Source organism: Coregonus clupeaformis, chromosome 24 (assembly GCF_020615455.1).
Source record: "Coregonus clupeaformis isolate EN_2021a chromosome 24, ASM2061545v1, whole genome shotgun sequence".
In the NCBI taxonomy this organism is placed as follows: domain Eukaryota; kingdom Metazoa; phylum Chordata; class Actinopteri; order Salmoniformes; family Salmonidae; genus Coregonus; species Coregonus clupeaformis.
In genome coordinates this window covers 45,709,791-45,732,860 of record NC_059215.1, presented here as the reverse complement: position 1 = coordinate 45,732,860, position 23,070 = coordinate 45,709,791, and the positions used below count along the sequence as shown (strand labels likewise).

Sequence of the window (23,070 nt, the reverse complement as noted above, 5' to 3'; positions counted from 1 at the left end):
TACTTTTTTCCCCCACTGTATACAGTGAGGGAAAAAAGTATTTGATCCCCTGCTTATTTTGTACGTTTGCCCACTGACAAAGAAATGATCAGTCTATAATTTTAATGGTAGGTTTATTTGAACAGTGAGAGACAGAATAACAACAAAAAAATCCAGAAAAACGCATGTCAAAAATGTTATAAATTGATTTGCATTTTAATGAGGGAAATAAGTATTTGACCCCCTCTCAATCAGAAAGATTTCTGGCTCCCAGGTGTCTTTTATACAGGTAACGAGCTGAGATTAGGAGCACACTCTTAAAGGGATTGCTCCTAATCTCAGCTTGTTACCTGTATAAAAGACACCTGTCCACAGAAGCAATCAATCAATCAGATTCCAAACTCTCCACCATGGCCAAGACCAAAGAGCTCTCCAAGGATGTCAGGGACAAGATTTTAGACCTACACAAGGCTGGAATGGGCTACAAGACCATCGCCAAGCAGCTTGGTGAGAAGGTGACAACAGTTGGTGCGATTATTAGCAAATGGAAGAAACACAAAAGAACTGTCAATCTCCCTCGGCCTGAGGCTCCATGCAAGATCTCACCTCGTGGAGTTGCAATGATCATGAGAACGGTGAGGAATCAGCCCAGAACTACACGGGAGGATCTTGTCAATGATCTCAAGGCAGCTGGGACCATAGTCACCAAGAAAACAATTGGTAACACACTACGCCGTGAAGGACTGAAATCCTGCAGCGCCCGCAAGGTCCCCCTGCTCAAGAAAGCACATATACAGGCCCGTCTGAAGTTTGCCAATGAACATCTGAATGATTCAGAGGAGAACTGGGTGAAAGTGTTGTGGTCAGATGAGACCAAAATCGAGCTGTTTGGCATCAACTCAACTCACCGTGTTTGGAGGAGGAGGAATGCTGCCTATGACCCCAAGAACACCATCCCCACCGTCAAACATGGAGGTGGAAACATTATGCTTTGGGGGTGTTTTTCTGCTAAGGGGACAGGACAACTTCACTGCATCAAAGGGACGATGGACGGGGCAATGTACCATCAAATCTTGGGTGAGAACCTCCTTCCCTCAGCCAGGGCATTGAAAATGGGTCGTGGATGGGTATTCCAGCATGACAATGACCCAAAACACACGGCCAAGGCAACAAAGGAGTGGCTCAAGAAGAAGCACATTAAGGTCTTGGAGTGGCCTAGCCAGTCTCCAGACCTTAATCCCATAGAAAATCTGTGGAGGGAGCTGAAGGTTCGAGTTGTCAAACGTCAGGCTCGAAACCTTAATGACTTGGAGAAGATCAGCAAAGAGGAGTGGGACAGGTGCAAACCTGGTGGCCAACTACAAGAAACGTCTGACCTCTGTGATTGCCAACAAGGGTTTTGCCACCAAGTACTAAGTCATGTTTTGCAGAGGGGTCAAATACTTATTTCCCTCATTAAAATGCAAATCAATTTATAACATTTTTGACATGCGTTTTTCTGGATTTTTTTGTTGTTATTCTGTCTCTCACTGTTCAAATAAACCTACCATTAAAATTATAGGCTGGTCATGTCTTTGTCAGTGGGCTAACGTACAAAATCAGCAGTTGATCAAATACTTTTTTCCCTCACTGTATTTCAACTGTGCTGTGATGTTTCTGAACATAGATTCTACATATTGTAAATAAAAAATAAACATTTTATTATATTATTGATCGATTGACTATTACTTTTAAAAATCACCCATCAGTGCTATTTGCAGAGGGGGACATAACTTGGCAGGGGTCTGGGGGCCCTCCAATTTTGGGGGCATCTAAAGCAGATTTCCTGCATTTCTAAACAATCTAATATGACCCTTGACCCTTCTAGCCATCTCTATTTAGAACAACAAAAAGTAAGCAAAAATGCCCACAGTCATCTAATAGCCTAACAAACAAACAACTCCTACAAATAAAGTATAAAGACACATTTTGATTGTCTTTTAAGACATCCTCTATCAAATTTCAGCCAGACCGCCCAGCCAACCCTAGCCACCTACACGCCTGAACCCCACCAGTCTAGTCAAAAACTAAACTCTCTCCCCAACACAACTTCCTTCCAATCTTTTTTTTATGTCTCAAGGGAAAGGTTTAGAAAACAGAAGTTGAATGAAAACACACATACACCACACATTAACACACAGAAACAGTACACCCTCCATATAATTAATATCATAGGCCTAATAGTACTGTAGATATCTTTTTACTTGCACACAATATAGCTGGGTCACCCTGTCCTGCCCCTAGGGGTCCACGGCCCTGTAGCGCCCCAACCCATTAATTATTGGTTTCAGGTGTGTTAGGCCAAGGCCAGAATGACAACAGTACAGCAGACCCCCAGGGCCAGGACTAAGCAGCCCAGCAGCTAGGGATTGCATAACTCTCCCCTGACGTGGGCATGTTTTCAATACAGACTCCTTTTGTCGTACAGTATTCCATATAAGGCATCCAGACCTTATGAAAGTTGCACAGTATACCCTTAATCTTTAAACAAATATAGTGATGCTGTACATAACTTCACATTTCTTCCATACATTGTGGGAGGATAACCAACCTTCCAATTAATGGCAATGCATTTATTAGCCACTATAAATGCTAGGTTACATAGTTTCTAATGATAACAGTCTCCAGTATCAACATTTCCAAGCAAACAAAAACAGGGAGAAGGGAGAATCTGTAGACATGCTGAGATAAAAGAACATACACTTGCCAGAATTCAGCCAGCCTTCACAGGACCACAACATATGCAAATATGTCCCCTTTTGTGCTTTATACCTCCAGCAGAACAATACAATTTCTGAGTGCATGATATTCAGTTTCACTGGCATATAGTACGTTCTATGGATGGTCTTAAACTGCAGTCATTTATGTCTGAGATTAGATGAACATGACTGGGCATTCTAACATATCTGTATCCATTCATGATCATCAATAGCGTCTCCCAGGTCTTCCTCACATTTTTGTTTGACACGTTTTGTGTCATCGGGAAAATCCTCGATCAACCCTTGATACAGTTTGGAAATCAACTTTGGAGGTTTGTCAGACTGCCTTAAAATAGCATCTGGTTTGTCCAGTGTTTGCTGCACAGAGGGACTAAAGTGATGTATCTGCAAAGATTCACCTCACCTCTGTCACAGACTGGTCTTCCCTGGCTGCCTGACTCTGCTGAGACCCCTGTCACCATCAGATCCTCCTAAAATGAGACATGACAAACAATTACCTTGGTGTACATTTATACATTATAATATCCAAGAATAGAATCAATGGTTCAATAATTGAAATGACCATTATTCCCAGATCCCAGACTGTAGCTTTAAGCTTAAGCTGCTGTCCTGTAGCTACTGTAGGTCTACCCATCGATTCAAGATGGAACTTTGTATCATTCACTGATATTGTTAATATACTGCAAAATTCACCTGAGCTCCGTAGACTGGTCTTCCCTGGCTGACGATGCTGGGACCCCTGTCACCATATGATCCTGCTAAGACATGATGAGCATAGTGTTGTGTACTGATTGCACTAATGGGCTACATTCCCGCCGGATGCCTGCAGGACCTGCGGGTCCCGACAGAGATCATTGCGGTGTGGTCGGCATTTTTCACGCTGTAGGCGGGAATGGGCGGTCAGACAGATGACTTTGGGATGAAAATATTTTTGTTGTCCCACATATTATTTTGAAACGGTCCTCTTTCTGCTTTGTATGCATTAGCCTACCTATTGTATTAAAAGCACATATTCTTCGCATTATTCACAATTCGCTGCTTCAACTTCAGTAGCCTACCTCTCCTAGTTGGGCGTGAGAGTTCAAGTGTGCCTAGTGTGTGTGGTCTCATTGAAATAGAGTAGGCTGACTACATGGGCGGAGAATCATGTGGCAGTTAACTTGAATATGAAATTAACTTAAACATGATTAGACTGTAGTTTACTACAGTGTCTGTAAATAAATATTGATAATGGAAAGACGTGGAGGGCGCACAACCAACGTGAGTCGAAGTGCAATCAAAAAATGTAATCATGATTGAAAAGGAAAAGGCACAACACGCACATAGGTTAGGCTACTATGGTGAGCGAGCGTTGCGCCTTTTCATTTTCAATCAGTATAGATTTCCCATTTATTTGTCTCTGCCTACAAATCGTCCTCCTAAAAAGGTAGGCTATATCCTATAGGACTATGCAAAACATAGCAAGTGTCGCTGTCATCATTCTTGCTGCCTCCAGTTCAGTAGCCATACCTGCGAGATCAGGTGCACGTGTGGTCTCAATTAAATAGAGTAGGCTATAGTCTATGTATACATGGCGGAGAAGCACGAGACAGTTATCTTTCCAAGGAAATGTACTTCCTAAATAGGCCTATGATTAGGCTATAGTTTACTACATTGCCTAGAAATAGGCTTAAATATTGATCACCCATATTTCTCCGTCTGAAAATCTACCCACTCCTAAAAGGTAGGCTATAAAAAATAACTCAAGAGAAAGTGCAAGTGTCTCCAACTCTGCTCTCTTCAAACTAGCATATTTGCTGATATAGCCCAGTAATACAATGTAAGGGCCATGTGAGAATCTCTGGTAATTTAACCTATTTCTTAAGTTACTTTTGCGCATTTGATATTGCCTATAGGGCACAAAATTGCTGGGACCATGGCTGGCAAGTGAGCTGCGTCACATACGCCTACAATAACATTGCGGGACTGCGGTTTGGTTTGGGACCAGTTCTTGAGGTAGCGGGTGGGAGTCGGACAGAAAGCCAGAGGGTGTGGGCGGGAGCGGGAGGAAGAAATTAGTCCCATGCAGACCTCTACTGTGCACCGTGACAGTGAAGCCTGTAACTTTAGAGCTGTTTATTACTGTGTCAGTGTGAAAAGTAGGGTATTAGCTAGGGAAACTGACAGATCAATAACGTTACATTGACATACTGACTAATACAGCTCACACTGCACTGAAAAAAACGTCAGAATATCAATCTTCAAATAATAACTAATGTAAGCCAACTTTTGGCCTGCTCTCTCTCTAACTGGGGAAGCTTGCCAGGTTCATTTACTTCTGAAACATGACAAAACAAAGGCTACAAAAAATGTCCATACAAACAACTGCTGTTAGATAGTAATAATAGCCACCTCATATCGCTATCTGACAGATAACTAGAGGCTAGAGCTGACCTGGCTGTGGTAGCTACTCACCAGTGTAGCTTATTCATTCAACTCAGTCGAGAGGGGATGAAACATTAGCTAACGTTACATGTCAGTTACAATACTAGCTCAGCACTGCGAATAAACACTAGTTTAGTTTCTTTCTGTTAAGTTAAGCAGCAGTTACCTTGCCAGCTACATCACACAACTAAAGAGTAGCCAGTTTCTGTTCCTTTTACAACTCGGTGAAAGACTGCAACGCATACACTGAACTATGCTCTACTCTCCCGTGCTGGTCCAGCCAGGCTTCCAGAGGCTTTGCCTTCACACAGCCTGTCAGCCCGCACTGTGGCGTCCGCGTGGTCCTAAATCCAGTCGAATAAACATAAATAAACACTCCAAACAGCCTACCCAACCACTCTGAGGTGTAACCCTAACCTTAACCACACTGCTAACGTTATGCCTAATCCTAACCTTAAATTAAGACCTAAAAACGGATTTTTGTTTTCAATAATTTTTACAATATAGCCTATTTTTACTTTGTGACTTTGCTATCTAGTGGAAACCCATCAATGTTGCCCCAGGCTGCAGCAAAACTAGTCCAGCTATGCAGATGACCAATCAAATACTTGTGTGGGGTTGATGGTAATTTATACTGAACAAAAATATAAATCAACATGCAACAATTTCAAAGATTTTACTGAGTTACAGTTCATATAAGGAAATCAGTCAATTGAAAGAAATACATTAGGTCCTAATCTATGGATTTCACATGACTGGACAGGGGTGCAGCCATGGGTGGGCCTGATAGGGCATAGGCCCACCCACTGGGAAGCCAGGTCCAGCCAATCAGAATGAGTTTTAGCTGAATGACAGAAATACTCCTCAGCAGTATTTGCAGGAATTGAGTGTGAGATTGTGTTGGACCTGCAGAGTCAAGAGGATGGGCAGATGTCTGCCCCCCTAGTAACCTCCCTAGCAACCTATCAGAACACAGGTCAGGGAGAGTTTGAGAGGCAGGTTTATGGCATCCCCCTAGACTCTCAGGCTCCGGTTGTGGGGGATGGGAAGTGGAGTGTGCTGCTCAGGGTTGTGAGGAGCTGATAACACTCCCCAGCAGGGAATTTAGAACAACCAATTAATTAATTTTAGGTGTGCAGCAAGGTGTGCCATGGTTCAAAACATGTTGGGAACCACTGAAATAGAGTACAGCACAGTACAATACAGTAAATTATAGTGTACTCAACTCTAGCGTGCTCTACTGTGTACTGAATAGGGCTGTAACGGTTCAACAAACCCACGGTTTGGTATGTTTTGGGTTCACAGTACGGTTTCGGTACAGGGGGAAATTAAATGCCATTCACAATGTTTAGCATTCACAATGTTCCTTGCATTGTCTGTTGTGACAAGATTGTTATGTTGGGCCTCTCAAGTTTCCACTCTGATGCTGCGTTTGTAACCATGTGGGAGGTGGGCGTTTACCAGTTGTGAAGCCATAAATACCAGTTGGATGCATTCATGTGATTTGAAGGCAATGAAAAACACAGATTGGCTAATGGCATGGGACCTTCCCTGATTTGAGGGGTAAACAAAGTATGTATAATATATATACAGTACCAGTCAAAAGTTTGGAGACACCTACTCATTTAAGGGGTTTTCTTTATTTTTTACTATTTTCTACATTGTAGGATAATAGTTAAGACATCAGAACTATGAAATAACACATATGGAATCATGTAGTAACCAATAAAGTGTTAAACAAATCAAAATATATTTAATATTTGAGATTCTTCAAAGTAGCCACCCTTTGCCTTGATGACAGCTTTAAACATGGCTGCTTTTCCTTCACTCTGCGGTCCAACTCATCCCAAACCATCTCAATTGGGTTGAGGTCAGGTGATTGTGGAGGCCAGGTCATCTGATGCAGCACTACATCACTCTCCTTGGTCAAATAGCCCTTACACAGCCTGGAGGTGTGTTTTGGGTCATTGTCCTGTTGAAAAACAAATGATAGTCCAACTAAGCGCAAACCAGATGGGATGGCGTATCGCTGCAGAATGTTGTGGTAGCCATGCTGTGGTAGCCAAGCGTGCCTTGAATTCTCAATAAATCACTGACAGTGTCACCAGCAAAACACCCCCACACCATAACACCTCCTCCTCTATGCTTCACGGTGGGAACCACACATGCGGAGATCATCCGTTCACCCACATCGCGTCTCACAAAGACACAGTGGTTGGAACCAAAAATCTCCAATTTGGACTGATCAGACCAAAGGACAAATTTCCACCGGTCTAATGTCCATTGCTCATGTTTCTTGGCCCAAGCAAGTCTCTTCTTCGTATTGAGGTGTTGGTGTCCTTCAGTAGTGTTTTTTTTTGCAGCAATTCGACCATGAACGCCTGATTCACGCAGTCTCCTCTGAACAGTTGATGTTGAGATGTGTCTGTTACTTTAACTCTGTGAAGCATTAATTTGGCCAGCAATCTGAGGTGCAGTTAACTCTAATGAACTTATCCTCTGCAGCAGGTAACTCTGGGTCTTCCTTTCCTGTGGCGGTCCTCATGAGAGTCAGTTTCATCATAGCGCTTAATGTTTTTTGCGACTGCACTTGAAGAAACTTTCAATGTTCTTAAAATGTTCTGAATGTACTGACCTTCATGTCTTAAAGTAATGATGGGCTGTCGTTTCTCTTTGCTTATTTGAGCTGTTCTTGCCATAATATGGAATTTGTCTTTTACCAAATAGGGCTATCTTCTGTATACCACCCCTACCTTGTCACAACACAACTGATTGGCTCAAACGCATTAAGAAGGAAAGAAATTCCACAAATTAACTTTTAAGAAGGCACACCTGTTAATTCAAATGCATTCCAGGTGACTACCTCATGAAGCTGGTTGAGAGAATGCCAAGAGTTTGCAAAGCTGTCATCAGGGCAAAGGGTGGCTATTTGAAGAATCTCAAATCTCAAATATATTTTGATTTGTTTAACACTTTTTTGGTTACTACAGGATTCCATATGTGTTATTTCATAGTTTTGATGTCTTCACTATTATTCTACAATGTAGATAATAGCAAAAATAAAGAAAGCCCCTTGAATGAGTAGGTGTTCTAAAACATTTGACCGGTAGTGGATATATATTTAAAAATTCACAATTGTTTATATCGATCTAAAACAACGCATAAATCCGCAATGCTTTAGGCTAGAAAAAAGCGGAAACATGGGAATATTTTTTGTTTGCCTCTGACATTCAGAAGCTGAGCTACAACCAAAGTCAAGGAGTCAAAGAAATTGGACTTTGTTTGGAAGTCATCTTATACAATGTGTGACACTGTCGCTATCAATTGATTTTTTTTTCTTTCTGTAAAATATCATATTCATAATTAAATTAAGGGTTCATATAAATTATCACAATAAAACATATTTGGTAGTGGAATAATATTGTATTTTTTATTATTATTATTATTATCATTTAATAGACTACCTAAAGATGTAATGAGTTTTGTTAAACTACGTAGAATTGCAGGAAATGAGCTTCAAAATGACACCATTTTCCTAGGTCCCTCAAATTAAACAAAATCAAGCCGGTGTTGTATTTAATATAGGCTACCATTACTCAAATTTGAAAAGGGGGGGCCATAGGGAAAGAAGGTTGGGAACCCCTGCGTTACACAACTTTTTGTACTTTACTGTACTGTACTGAACGGGGCGGCAGGTAGCCTAGTGGTTAAGCGTGTTGGGCCAGTAACCGAAAGGTGACTGGTTTGAATGCCTGAGCTGACTAGGTGAAAAATCTGTCGATGTGCCCTTGAGCAAGGCACTTAACCCTAATTGCTCCTGTAAGTCGCTCTGGATAAGAGCGTCTGCTAAATGACTAAAATGTACTATACTAAAAAATGTTTTACTGTACTGTGCTCTTCAGACTTGTGAAACATACAGTGAGGGAAAAAAGTATTTGATCCCCTGCTGATTTTGTACGTTTGTCCACTGACAAAGAAATGATCAGTCTATAATTTTAATGGTAGGTTTATTTGAACAGTGAGAGACAGAATAACAACAACAAAAATCCAGAAAAACGCATGTCAAAAATGTTATAAATTGATTTGCATTTTAATGAGGGAAATAAGTATTTGACCGGGAGAGGTGACATTAACCGGCGAGAGAGGGAGGGGTTGTCCAGACTGTTTTCACACTTGCTTTGACCACCAGACAAAAAAATGAGAAAGTATTAGCTGAACATAACAGTATTCCAGTGGAAGGGAAGACTGTAGCAGGTGACCCAATTGTAGTTTGTGACTACTATGATTTCCCAATTAGCAAATTCAATTGCAGTAATTAAAATATATAAATATTAGGACGAGCAATGTCGGATTGGCATTGACTAAAATACAGTAGAATAGAATACAGTATATACATATGAGATGAGTAAAGCAGTATGTAAACATTATTAAAGGTACTAGTGTTCCATTATTAAAGTGGCCAGTGATTCCATGTCTATGTATATAGGGCAGGGTTGAGTAGCCGGTGGTAGCCGGCTAGTGATGGCTATTTAACAGTCTGATGGCCTAACCCTCGATCCCAGCTTTGATGCACCTGTACTGACCTCTCCTTCTGGATGATAGCGGGGTGAACATGCTGTGGCTCGGGTGGTTGATGTCCTTGAGTACCTTTTTGGCCTTCCTGTGACATCGGGTGCTGTATGTGTCCTGGAGGGCAGGCAGCGTGCCCCGGGTGATGCGTTGGGCAGACCGCACCACCCTCTGGAGAGCCCTGTGGTTGCGGGCGGTGCTGTTGCCGTATCAGGCGGCGATACAGCCCGACAGGATGCCCTCATTTTGCGTCTGTAAAAGTTTATGAGGGTCTTAGCCTCCTGAGGTTGAAGAGGCGCTGTTGCGCATTCTTCACCACACTGTGGGTGGTTTTGAAATAATAGTCATCATCATACTAAAAACAAATATGTAATATACACAACCCAAATATTTTATTCAAGTAAAGTAATGTGAATAAATGATGCTTAGAGCCTAATAAGGTATTGTAATGGACAGACACTACCATCAATTGTTAAAAAATATCGAAAGTTATTGGTATTTTTTATTTTAAACCGAACCGACCTCAAAAAGCATTAATCGTTCAGCACTGTTTTCTAAGACCCCTTTTCCATTTGTTTGTCCAGTAATCAATCAAAGCCTTTGCTTATTCCTAATAGGCTAGAAAATTGTTGAAAAATATATGACTTAATTTCTACAAAATATAGACTCTTTCATTTGACACCAGATTTGACATACTCCTATGAACATGGGTCCTTTTACATGGAAATGCCCTGATGTATTATTTCTCAATTTCTCACTCTCTGTAGATGACTAACCCAGTCACCTTGAATGTGGGGGGGCCACCTGTACACTACCTCCCTATCGACCCTGCAGCGCTACCTAGACATGTTCCGCAGAGATTTTCCCACAACGCGGGACACCCAGGGAAACTACTTAATCGACCTCGACGGGACGCTCTTCCGATACGTGCTAAACTTCCTGCTTATGTCTGAGCTTACCGTCCCTGTGGACTTCACAGAGATGGACCTCCTGAGGAAGGAGGCAGACTTACCAGATCGAGCCACTGATTCCTTGCCTCAATGACCCCAAGCCACTCTATCCTCTGGACATCTTTGAGCAGGTGATGGAGCTGTCCAGCACGAGGAAGCTCTCCATGTACTCAAACCCGGTGGCTGTCATTATCACGCAGCTCACCATAACAACCAAGGTCGATGCCCTGCTGGAGGGCATCTGCAAAAACTTCACCAAGTGGAATAAACACATGATGGACACCAGAGACTTCCAGGTGTCGTTCACCTTTGGACCGTGTGACTATCACCAGGAAGTGTCAATCACGGTTCACCTAATGGACTACATCATGAAGCAGGGCTTCACCATTCGGAACACTTGAGTGCATCACATGAGCGAGTGAGCCAATGAGAATAGAGTGGAGCACCACTGGACATTCTGCAGGCTGGCTCGCAAAATATACTGAAGTGTGGGTCCCATGTTTCATGAGCTGAAATAAAAGATCCCAGAAATGTTCCATACACACAAAAAGCTTATTTCCCTCAAATGATGTACACATATTTGTTTACATCCCTGTTAGTGAGCATTTCTCCTTTGCCAAGATAATCCATCCACCTGACAGGTGTGGCATATCAAGAAACTGATTAAACAGCATGATGATCATTACACAGGTGCCTTGTGCTGGGGACAATAAAATGGCACTCTAAAGTGTGAAGTTTTGTCACACAACACAATGCCACAGATGTCTAAAGTTTTGAGGGAGTGTGCAATTAGCATGCTTATTGCAGGAATGTCCACCAGAGCTGTTGCCAGATAATTTAATGTTAATTTCTCTACCATTAGTCGTTTTAGAGAATTTGGCAGTACGTCCAAACGGCCTCACAACCGTAGACCGCGTGTAACCACACCGGCCCAGGACCTCCACATCTGGCTTCTTCACCTGCGGGATCGTCTGAGACCAGTCACCCGGACATCTCATGAAACTGAGGAGTATTTCTGTCTGTAATAAAACCCTTTTATGAGGAAAAACTCATTCTGATTGGCTGGGCCTGGCTCCCCAGTGGGTGGGCCTTTCTCTCAAGTGGGTGGGCATATGACCTCCCAGGGCCACCCATGGCTGCGCCCCTGCCCAGTCATGCAAAATCCATAGATTAGGGCCTATTAATTCATTTTTATGAATTTCCTTATATGAACTGTAACTCAGTAAAATCTTTGAAATTGTTGCATGTTGCGTTTATATTTTTGTTCAGTATAGAAGACTGACAACTATGCCACATCTGTAGTATATGGAGTCACTTTCATACCATGGAAGAGTGAAGGTGTGAATAACAAGTGGTAAATTCATGGTCTAATACTAGTTTTATTATTATTCTTTTTATTTCACCTTTATTTAACCAGGTAAGCCAGTTGAGAACAAGTTCTCATTTACAACTGCGACCTGGCCAAGATAAAGCAAAGCAGTGCGATTAAAACAACAACACAGAGTTACATATGGGGTAAAACAAAACATAAAGTCAAATATACAACAGAAAATATATATACAGTGTGTGCAAATGTAGCAAGTTATGGAAGTAAGGCAATAAATAGGCCATAGTGCAAAATAATTACAATTAGTATTAACACTGGAATGATAGATGTGCAAGAGATGATGTGCAAATAGAGATACTGGGGTGCAAATGAGCAAAATAAATAACAATATGGGGATGAGGTAGTTGGGTGGGCTAATTTCAGATGGGCTGTGTACAGGTGCAGTGATCGGTAAGGTGCTCTGACAACTGATGCTTAAAGTTAATGAGGGAGATAAGAGTCTCCAGCTTCAGAGATTTTTGCAGTTTGTTCCAGTCATTGGCAGCAGAGAACTGGAAGGAATGGCAGCCAAAGGAGGTGTTGGCTTTGGGGATGACCAGTGAGATATACCTGCTGGAGCGCATACTACGGGTGGGTGTTGCTATGGTGACCAATGAGCTAAGATAAGGAAGGGATTTGCCTAGCAGTGATTTATAGATGGCCTGGAGCCAGTGGGTTTGGCAACAAATATGTAGTGAGGACCAGCCAACAAGAGCGTACAGGTCACAGTGGTGGGTAGTATATGGGGCTTTGGTGACAAAACGGATGGCACTGTGATAGACTACATCCAATTTGCTGAGTAGAGTGTTGGAGGCTATTTTGTAAATGACATTGCCGAAGTCAAGGATCGGTAGGATAGTCAGTTTTACGAGGGCATGTTTGGCAGCATGAGTGAAGGAGGCTTTGTTGCGAAATAGGAAGCCGATTCTAGATTTAACTTTGGATTGGAGATGCTTAATGTGAGTCTGGAAGGAGAGTTTACAGTCTAATCAGACACCTAGGTATTTGTAGTTGTCCACATACACTAGGTCAGACCCGTCGAGTGTAGTGATTCTAGTCGGGTGGGCGGGTGCCAGCAGCGTTCGATTGAAGAGCATGCATTTAGTTTTACTTGTGTTTAAGAGCAGTTGGAGGCTACGGAAGGAGTGTTGTATGGTATTGAAGCTCGTTTGGAGGTTTGTTAACACAGTGTCCAATGAAGGGCCAGATGTATACAAAATGGTGTCGTCTGCGTAGAGGCGGATCTGAGAATCACCGGCAGCAAGAGCGACATCATTGATAAAGCAAAGCAGTGCGATAAAAACAACAACAACACAGAGTTACATATGGAATAAACAAAACGTACAGTCAAAAACACAATAGAAAATCTATATACAGTGTGTGCAAATGTAGTAGGTTATGGAGGTAAGGCAATAAATAGGCCATAGTGCAAAATAATTACAATTTAGTATTAACACTGGAGTGATAGATGTGCAGAAGATGATGTGCAAATAGAGATACTGGGGTGAAAATTAGTAAAATAAATAACAATGTAAATAACAATATGGGGATGAGGTAGTTGCGTGGGCTAATTACAGATGGGCTGTGTACAGGTGCAGTGATTGGTAAGCTGCTCTGACAACTGATGCTTAAAGATAGTGAGGGAGATAAGTGTCTCCAGCTTCAGAGATTTTTACAGTTCGTTCCAGTCATTTGCAGCAGAGAACTGGAAGGAATGGCGGCCAAAGGAGGTGTTGGCTTTGGGGATGACCAGTGAGATATACCCGCTGGAACGCATACTACGGGTGGGTGTTGCTATGGTGACCAATGATCTAAGATAAGGCGGGGATTTGCCTAGAAGTGATTTATAGATGACCTGGAGCCAGTGGGAATGGCGAAAGAATATGTAGTGAGGGCCAGCCAACGAGAGCGTACAGGTCACAATGGTGGGTAGTATATGGGGCTTTGGTGACAAAACGGATGGCACTGTGATAGACTACATCCAATTTGCTGAGTGTTGGAAGCTATTTTGTAAATGACATCGCCGAAGTCAAGGATCGGTAGGATAGTCAGTTTTACGAGGGCATGTTTAGCAGCATGAGTGAAGGAGGCTCTGTTGCGAAATAGGAAGCCAATTCTAGATTTAACTTTGGATTGAAGATGCTTAATGTGAGTCTGGAAGGAGAGTTTACGATCTAACCAGACATCTAGGTATTTGTAGTTGTCCACATATTCTAAGTCAGACCCGCCGAGAGTAGTGATTCTAGTCGGGCGGGCGGGTGCAAGCAGCGTTCGATTGAAGAGCATGCATTTAGTTTTACTAGCGTTTAAGAGCAGTTGGAGGCCACGGAAGGAGTGTTGTATGGTATTGAAGCTCGTTTGAAGGTTTGCTAACACAGTGTCCAATGAAGGGCCAGATGTATACAAAATGGTGTCGTCTGCGTAGAGGTGGATCTGAGAGTCACCAGCAGCAAGAGCAACATCATTGATATACACAGAGAATAGAGTCTGCCAGAGAATTGAACCCTGTGGCACCCCCATAGAGACTGCCAGAGGTCCAGACAACAGGCCCTCCGATTTGACACATTGAACTCTATCTGAGAAGTAGTTGGTGAACCAGGTGAGGCAGTCATTTCAGAAACCAAGGCTATTTAGTCTGCCAATAAGAATGCGGTGATTGACAGAGTCAAAAGCCTTGGCCAGGTCGATGAAGACGGCTGCACAGTACTGTCTTTTATCGATCGCGGTTATTATATTGTTTAGGACCTTGAGCGTGGCTGAGGTGCACCCATGACCAGCTCGGATGACAGTGATGAGGGGTGGTCGTTTGACCGCGGACCCATTACGGACGCAGGCAATGAGGCAGTGATCGCTGAGATCCTGGTTGAAGACAGTGGAGGTATATTTAGAGGGTAAATTAGTCAGGATGATATCTATGAGGGTGCCCATGTTTACGGATTTAGGGTTGTACCTGGTAGGTTCCTTGATAATTTGTGTGAGATTGAGGGCATCTAGTTTAGATTGTAGGATGGCTGGGGTGTTAAGCATATCCCAGTTTAGGTCACCAAGCAGTACGAACTCTGAGGATAGATGGGGGGAAAGCAATTTACGTATGGTGTCCAGGGCACAACTGTGGGCTGAGGGGGAGCTGTAGCAAGCGGCAACAGTGAGAGACTTATTTCTGGAAAGGTGGATTTTTAGAAGTAGAAGCTCAAACTGTTTGGGCACAGACCTGGATAGTATGATAGAGCTCTGTAGGCTATCTCTACAGTAGATTGCAACTCTGCCCCCTTTGGCAGTTCTATCTAGACGGAAAATGTTGTAGTTCGGGATGGACATTTCTGAATTTTTGGTGGCCTTCCTAAGCCAGGATTCAGACACTGCTAGAACATCAGGGTTGGCAGAGTGTGCTAAAGCAGTGAAATGTCAAACTTGGGGAGGAGGCTTCTGATGTTAACATGCAAGAAACCAAGGCTTTTACGGTTACAGAAGTCAACAAATGATAGCGCCTGGGGAGTAGGAGTGATACTGGGGGCTACAGGGCCTGGGTTAACCTCTACATCACCAGAGGAAGAGAGGAGGAATAGAATAAGGATACGGCTAAAGGCTTTAAGAACTGGTCTTCTAGTGCGTTGGGTACAAAGAATAAAAGGGGCAGATTTCCCGGCGTTGTAGAATAGATTCAGGGCATTATGTACAGACAAGGATATGAAAGGATATGAGTACAGTGGAGGTACACCTAAGCATTGGGTAACGATGAAAGAGATAGCATCACTGGAGGTACCGATTGAGCGGGTCTCCGCGTGTATGGGGGGTGGGACAAAGGAGCTATCTGAGGCAGGTTGAGCGGGACTAGGAGCTCTACAGTGAAATAGTACAATAAGAACTAACCCAAACAGCAATAGGCTAGGCATATTGACATGGGAGAGAGGCATAACGCAATCACAGGTGTTATTCGAGAGGGCTAAGACAACAACTGGTAATGGCGACGAAAGTTTGGGCTGAGGCTAAACAGATAAACAGGATGGGGTACCGTGTAAAGGAACAGTCCAGCAGGCATCAGCTGTGTAGCTGAGTGATCATAAGGTCCAGTGAACAGCAATAGGTAAGTCCGGGAGCAGTTCGTAGGCTGCTACAGCACATGCGAGCAGGAGGCATGGCTGTTGATTGCGCGTGCTAGCGGGCCAGGGCTAGCAGATGGATCTTCATGGTCGTCGCAATGGGAAGCCTGTTGAAACCACATCAGACGATTACGTTGGCAGACCAGTCGTGATGGATCGGCAGGGCTCCGTGTCGACACTAGGAGGTCCCGTCCGGTTGACAGAGAGGTAGATAGTAGGGAGATGGGCCTGGCTCGAGGCTAGCTCAAGGCTAACTGGTGCGTCGGGACAGTGGTGATTAGCCAACAACAGCCATTCGGTTGCAGCTAGCTAATTGCGATGATCTGGTGTTAAGGTCCAGTGATTCAGTGATTCCGGCAGAAAATCCGATATGCTCTGGGTCGATAGCACGCTGTGCACACTGGCCGATAATTGTCCAGGCTAGAGCTGGTAGGTAGTGCAGGCCACGGACAGTGGTGAAGACCACTAATGGTGGCTAATAGCAAGTAGCTAGTTAGCTGGCTAGCTGGCTAGTTTCAGCCGTAGGTTCTTGATAAAAAATTAAGAAATAATAGATTCCATTCCACATTGGGTGAGGTGGGTTGTAGGAAAGTATATTTAGTTAAAGGATGGAAAGTGAGATAGAGAAATATATACGAAAAAAGACAAAAAACAAAAAAACTGGCTATTTACACGAGGACACAACAGAATACACGACCGCATTGCTACGCCATCTTGGTTTTCGAATTGACGAGATGTAAATAGTAACACAATTTGATTGTAAAATTAAGATAATTCATAATAATCATCAGTCCTTCTGTAAATATATGGATATGTCTGTCTCATCTGTATATTAACAATGTCTGTTTAGGCCTATATGGCATATGGTTGCAATACCTGCACTGTGGTAACAGGTAACTGCCAAAATAAAGGAAACACTCTAGAGCTCATGTCATCAGTGATGTAGATGGTCTGTCCAGTCAAATAAAGCCACTGATGTAGACTACAGAATCTTGTCAGCTGCATACATTGTATATATAATATAATATAATATGCCATTTAGCAGACGCTTTTATCCAAAGCGACTTACAGTCATGCGTGCATAATTTTTTTTGTGTATGGGTGGTCCCGGGGATCGAACCCACTACCTTGGTATATCTATCTGGAAGACTGATTACGCCATAGAGGAAGAAGCGAAGCGAGAGGGATAACTGGGCCCAGCAGGTGTCATTATTTCCACTCACCAAGCGAGGAGTTGTTGTATAGAGGTCAATGAGAGAGTGTTGAATTTGGTTAGCAAAAAATGGATTGGCTTATTTGCTACGTGTGGCTTATTTGATCAAATAGGCATTTCGTAAGAGTTAGGTTGTTACGAATATACTGATATAAGTAGGACATGTGACATCCCGGCAACTTTGAGAAAAAACACTTTTTTGGTCGTCACTAGTTACCATAGCCACAAAGTCATAAACCCTGCCTATTTCTACAATTTATCTTCTTAGAATTTGATTTTAATCCTAACCTTAACCACACTGCTAACCTTACACCTAACCCTTAAATTAAGACCAAAAAGCACATTTGGTTTTCATACATTTTTAAAATATAGCCAATTTTGACTTTGTGGCAGCGGTAACTAATGGAAACCGTTGTGCCTGTTGTTCGTATGGGTATCTGCCCTCTCATTGGCTAGAATGGTCCCACCTCGTCATGCCTCCCCCTGACTGCCTTCCATTTTTTAACACATTTTTTTTCATTGTTAGAGCGGCCACTAGAGTATCTGGTCAATATAATGGATAATCTGTGATTACACCTAAAGGGTTATGCCTCATTACATGTTCATAACATCTCGTAAATTTGTTTTAAAAAGAATAGGAGTGGGAAAAATACACTTGAACGCCCCGCCAATTGATAATTACTAATGGGAAACTCATCTATCGTCTCTGATCTCAGACTTCTCCCACATGCTGCAGCTGAACTGATATTAACTTAATAACAGCATTTTCTGCAGGTAAATAAAACAAAACACTATATATAAACAATCTATTAATATGGTTTTTGAACACTATAATTTGTTTATGAGCATGATAGCTGTACTTTTAGTTTATGGGAAATGCAGCTTGTTTTCCATTAGCCAATCGCCGTTCTCAACGAGTTCAAAGCATGTGAATAAAAATAATAAAAGGATCTTTAAATTATCCTTTCCTGCTCGGGACCACACCCAAACCACGCCTCTTTCCCTTTTAAGGACACTGATCATGTCTAATGGGCGTGCTTGTGACGCAGACCAAGTGCCGAGCATGGCGAAACTGAGAAGACACTGTCAGTCCTTTTGAGTTTTGAAGCAGAGTCTTTACCTCACAAAGTCATGTTAGGATATGTCAGTTATCCCACGAGAGCTTTTGTGCCGAACCCACTAAGGTGTTTTAGATGCCAAGCTTATGGTCATGTTGCAACAGTTTGTAGGAGGGAGATTCCGAGATGTGAGAAGTGTGAATGAGGGCATGGAACAAAGGAATGTGTAGCATAGGTGGAAGAAAATGTGTCAATTGTGGGGATGCCCATGTTGCTGGGGATCAGAAGTGCCTGTTGTGAAAAGATGGGTTGAGGTTGCCAGGGTCAGAGTAGAACAGAAGGTGTTGTATGCTGAGGCAGTGAAGAGCAGTGAAGAGTAGAGGATGATTGGTTAAGGCTGATGTCACGACTTCCGCCGAAGCTGCCCCCCCTCCTGGTTCGGGCAGGCTTCGGCATTCGTTGTCACCGGAGTACTAGCTACTGCCGATCCCATTCTCATCACTCCACTTGTCATGTCTTATCAATCACACACACCTGGTGCTCATTCCCCTCTGTTCCCCTTGTCTTTGTGAGTGATTGTTTTGTTGTGAGAGCGTGTAGCTCGGTTGAGCTACATTTCACTGTGTTATTGCCAAGGTGGATGTTTTCCCTTGTACAGTTTCGTTTGACGCTTGGGCGTTTGATTTATGCAAACGGATTAAACTCTGGACTTTGGTATTTTACCTCCTGCGCCGGACTCCTTCTTTCACACCTCGTCACAGAATCACTCACCTGATCTGATATGGAGTCAGCAGGAGAAGACTGCATGCCTGGAGATGTGGCAAGGGTCCAGGAGCATTCCTCGATGTTGGCCAGCTTGGGGGAAGCGATGGATCGAGTTCTACAGGTGGTTGAACGTCTGGAGAGGAGAGGATCCGATCTATCGAGACCGTCCTCGTTTCCTGCCTTTGTGGGAGAACCCTGGAGTGGGCCAACGCATTATGGAACGAGGGAGGTACCACGTTGGAGAACTACGGGGAGTTTGCTCGCCTCTTTCGGGCTGTTTTTGATCACCCGCCTGAGGGTCGAGAGGCGGACGAAGGACTGGTTCATCTAAGGCAGGGGACGAGGACCGCTCAGGACTACGTGCTGGAGTTCCGGACGCTGGAAGCGGGGTCCGGGTGGAACGAGCGGGCCCTGATAGAAAATGTCCAGTTCCATCTAAGGGAGGACGTGCTAGCCTGCCGGGATGCCATGCTATCGTTATCCCAACTGGTGGACATGGCCATCCGGCTGGACAATCTGCTAGCAGCCAGAGGACGTCCTGGTAGGGGTCTGCCCGTTCCCACTCCGGACGACTCTGACCCCGAGCAGATGGAGCTGGGGGGAGCCGCCGGTCGAGAGAGCGCAGGAGGACAGCGACAGTGCCACTCTGGTGGCACGAAGGGACAATCCACCTCACGTCACAGTCAACGTTCTTTTGGGTCTGGAGGCGGTAGGCAGGGTACTCACGCATCACCCCAGGTAATGAACACCCAAACTTGTTCAGAGCCCTTTGCGGCGCACTGTACTTTATCTATCTCCTTTCCAGATCACTTGGTAGGTTCCCAGTGTAAGGCGCTAGTTGATTCAGGCGCAGCTGGGAATTTTATGGACAGGGCATTTGCACACCGTCAAGGCATTTCATTGGTTCCCCTAAACATTCCACTCCCCATCAGAGCAATAGATAGTCGACCATAAGGGTCCGGGTTGGTTAAGGAAGTTACTGTACCAGTCACCATGATTACGCAGGAGACACATGTTGAGCACATCACCTTTCTGATTATTGAGTCTCCTGCTTACGCTGTAGTATTGGGTATCCTGTGGTTAGCCCTTCACAACCTCAATTTCTCATGGCCACAGAGGTTCTTACGGGGTGGTCGCGTGAGTGTCCGGGTAGGTGTCTAGGTGTTTCCGTTGGTGCGACCACGGTGGAAAGTCCAGACGTTACGCCACCGTGCACATTCCCCCCGAATACCATTATCTGGCGCTTGAGTTTTCCAAGACGCAAGCGACTAAATTACCACTTAATCGGGAGGGGGATTGCGCGATAAACCTTTGGGTAGACGCTGTACCTCCCAGGAGTCATGTGTATCCCCTGTCGCAGGCTGAAACGGAGGCTATGGAAATATATGTCACCGAGTCCCTGCGCCAGGGGTATATATGTCCCTCCACTTCACCTGCCTCCTCGAGTTTCTTCTTTGTGAAGAAGAATGATGGCGGTTTACGCCCGTGCATTGATTATCGACCACTGAATAATGTGACGGTACGATTTAGTTATCCTCTTCCCCTCATTCCTTCAGTGATTGAGTCAATGCATGGGGCCCGTTTTTTCACCAAATTAGACCTCGGGAGTGCCTACAACCTGGTGCGTATTCGGGAAGGGGATGAGTGTAAAACAGCATTCAGCACAACCTCGGGGCATTATGAATACCTGGTGATGCCCTACGGTTTGATGAATGCTCCATCCGTTTTCCAGTCCTTTGTGAACGAGGTGTTTCGGGATATGCTTGGTCGTGGTGTGGTGGTCTACATCAATGACATCCTGGTGTATTCCGCTACGTGCGCCGTGCATGTGTCCCTGGTTCGCAAAGTACTGGTCCGACTGCTGAAAAATGATTTTTATGCCAAGGCAGAGAAGTGTGAGTTTTTCCAGCAGTCAATCTTCTTCCTCGGGTATTGCATTACCACCACAGGTGTGGAGATGGAGGGAGACCGCATTGCAGCCGTGCGTAATTGGCCGACTCCAACCACGGTAAAGGAGGTGCAGTGCTTCCTTGGCTTTGCCAACTACTATCGAAGGTTTATTCTGGGTTTTGGCAAGGTCGCAGCTCCCATTAGCTCCTTGTTGAAGTGTGGGCCGTCCCGGCTCCGCTGGTCTGCTGAGGCTGATTTGGCATTCAGTAGATTGCGGGGTCTGTTCACCTCAGCCCCGGTACTGGCTCACCCCGATCCATCACTACTGTTCGTAATGGAGGTGGATGCGTCCGAGGTAGGGATAGGAGCTGTCTTATCCCAACGCTCAGGCACGCCACCCAAGCTCTGCCCTTGTGCCTTATTTTCTAAGAAGCTCAGCTCAGCAGAGCAGAACTACAGCGTTGGTGATCGGGAGCTGTTGGCTGTTGTCCGAGCTTTGACGGTGTGGAGACATTGGCTCGAAGGGGCGAAACACCCTTTCCTTTTCTGGACAGACCACCGTAACCTGGAGTACATTCGGGCAGCGAGGAGGCTGAATGCTCGCCAGGCCAGGTGGGCCCTCTTCTTCACCCGGTTTGATTTCACACTCTCATACATTGCAGGTACGAAGAACGTGAAGGCAGATGCACTGTCTCGGCTGTATGACACAGAGGAGAGGCCCAGAGACAACACCCCATACTCCCGGCCTCATGCATTGTGGCGCCGGTAGTATGGGCGATGGACGCAGATATAGCGCAGGCATTACGTACAGATCCATCTCCACCGCAGTGTCCAGCTGGGCTGCAGTACGTGATCGTCTGATCTACTGGGAACACAAGTCACCCTCCTCTGGTCATCCAGGTATCGGTCGTACAATGTGCTGCCTGACCGAGAAGTACTGGTGGCCTACCTTGGCTAAGGACGTGAGGGTGTATGTTTCCTCATGCTCAGTGTGCACCCAGAGTAAGGCACCTAGTCACCTCCCAGCGGGTAAGCTACAACCTTTACCAGTTCCACAACGACCATGGTCTCACCTGAGTATTGATTTTCTCACTGATCTTCCCCCCTCCCAAGGTAACGCCACGATCCTGGTCATTGTGGACCGCTTTTCAAAGTCCTGCCGCTTCCTTCCTCTGCCCGGTCTCCCCACGGCCCTACAAACTGTGGAGGCTCTGTTTACTCACGTCTTCCGGCACTACGGGGTACCAGAGGATATAGTGTCCGACCGAGGTCCCCAGTTCACGTCTAGAGTCTGGAAGCCATTCATGGAACGTCTGGGGGTCTCGGTCAGCCTGACCTCTGGCTTTCACCCCGAGAGCAATGGGCAGGTGGAAAGGGTGAATCAAGATGTGGGTAGGTTCCTACGGACCTACTGTCAGGACCGGCCGGGGGAGTGGTCGGTGTTCCTGCCATGGGCAGAATATGCTCAGAACTCTCTCCGCCACTCCTCCACTAACCTAACACCCTTCCAATGTGTTTTGGGGTACCAACCGGTCCTGGCACCGTGGCACCAGAGCCAGACCGAGGCTCCCGCGGTGGATGACTGGTTTCGGCGCGCGGAGGAGACTTGGGACGCTGCCCACGTTCGCCTCCAGCGCGCTGTGCGTCGTCAGAAGGCCAACGCTGACCGCCACCGCAGGGAGGCCCCGGTTTTCGTACCGGGGGATCGGGTCTGGCCCTCCGCCTGCCCTGCCGGAAGCTGAGCCCGCGGTTTGTGGGTCCTGAGGAGAATAAACGAGGTGACATACAGGTTGTTACTCCCCCCTGATTACCGTATTAACCCTACGTTTCATGTGTCTCACCTCAGGCCGGTGGTAGCTGGTCCGCTCCAGTAGTCTGTGGTACGGGAGGTTCTTCCGCCCCGGCGTACTCGGTCCGCTCCATCCTGGATTTGAGGCGTCGGGTGGGGGGCCTTCAGTATCTCGTGGAGTGGGAGGGGTACGGTCCGGAGGAACGGT

General features: G+C 45.0%; 1 pseudogene; it reads left to right on the top strand.

Annotated features, from left to right (window-relative positions):
- The first annotated feature begins 10,498 nt into the window (after nt 1-10,498).
- On the top strand, nt 10,499-11,166 carry LOC121537304 (annotated as a pseudogene).
- Nucleotides 11,167-23,070: the final 11,904 nt, after the last annotated feature.